This window comes from Neomonachus schauinslandi, chromosome 13 (assembly GCF_002201575.2).
Source record: "Neomonachus schauinslandi chromosome 13, ASM220157v2, whole genome shotgun sequence".
In the NCBI taxonomy this organism is placed as follows: Eukaryota; Metazoa; Chordata; class Mammalia; order Carnivora; family Phocidae; genus Neomonachus; species Neomonachus schauinslandi.
In genome coordinates this window covers 30,686,458-30,687,933 of record NC_058415.1, presented here as the reverse complement: position 1 = coordinate 30,687,933, position 1,476 = coordinate 30,686,458, and positions in this window count along the sequence as shown.

The window sequence follows — 1,476 nt, the reverse complement described above, 5'->3', positions numbered from 1 at the left end:
GTAGAATGCTTTCCTTAGACATGCTCATAACTTTTATTTGTTTATATATAACCTTTATTTATATCATATTGTATTTTCTCAAGGACATACAAAGGTCACCTTAATTGACATTTGTCAACCAAGACTTAAGTACATATTTACCATCAAACCTGAGGGGTTATCTCATAGTCTTATCCACTTTAAAATCAGTTATGACCAGTCACTTCCAGAATATCAATTTCTGACCTTACCCCAGAATTTGGCCTGTACACTTTTGTACACTATGAGGGAACTTAGTCTGTGAGTATACATCAAAGTTGCCAGTCAAATTAGCCAACATTTACTTCTTCAGGCATGTGTGATTAATCATAGGCATTTATTACATGCTTAGTTGCCTAGATGGTATGTCCTAAAGCAAGAGCCTTTAAAAAACATTGTTTTCTCGACATTTGATTATTAAATTGAAGCTTTTACATACCTTTCATCAGTGGGGCATGAATAAAAATGGAGTTACTTCAGAATGAGTCTGGGACAGTCCCAGGATTATGGAGAGGCTAGAGGCAGGAAGGGGAGCTCAAGAATGTTACTTCTGCCTACGGTGGATCTCTACTGTGTATGTTTTTTATTTTCCAAAATTAAATGAAAAAGCAGTTGTTCTAAGGACTCAAGCCTGTGACAGGACATCACATTAATCTTCAGTTATTCATCATCCAGCTTCTGTTTTATATGCTGATGTTTCAGAAGCACTCATGATGGTTCATCCTTGGATCTAAAGACCAGAGTAGGACACACAGATGACATCCCAGCTGTGTATACTCAACACCTACACCACATACAGTTTAGTCAAGATTCTGTCACAAAGCCAATGTGTCTTCTTTGAGAGCAGCCATTAGAAGAAGAAATTGTTTTGTCAGCTGCCCAGTGGAGCAGGCCAACCTGCTGCATGAGGCAGACTGGGCATTCCATCTGTTTTCTCTTGGGAGTGGTCCTGATGCTTCCCATGTCCACTGTGAGGCATGTGACAGCTGCGCCTCAAGGAACAACACTACTGTGAGCCAGGTAGTAACATCAGAGACTCTGCCAGAAATGAGTGTGGGCCTCTGTGAACTCTGAGTCGACACCTATGCATGGGAGCCCCTGCACTGGCAACTGCAGACCTCCCAAGATCCACAAACTCTGCATGACCTAAACAAGAATCATGATACACCTCTACAAACTCCGTCTCTCTGTGTTTCCTGTCCCAGTCACTGACACCACCATTCATCAGGAAACATGGAAATCTCTCTTGGGTCTCTTCCCTTGCCCCTGAGGAACCCGTCAAGTTCAGCCATTTGCTCCCCAAATCTTCTCAAATCTATCCATTTGTCTCCATGCCTAATGCCCTAGTTCAAGTGGCACCCAATGTCCCTCCTGAAGAACTCTGACACCTTCCTAACTGCTCAGCCTCGTCTGTGGCTCCTCCACCTGCTCTCCACCCCAGTCCAGGGTGATTTTTTA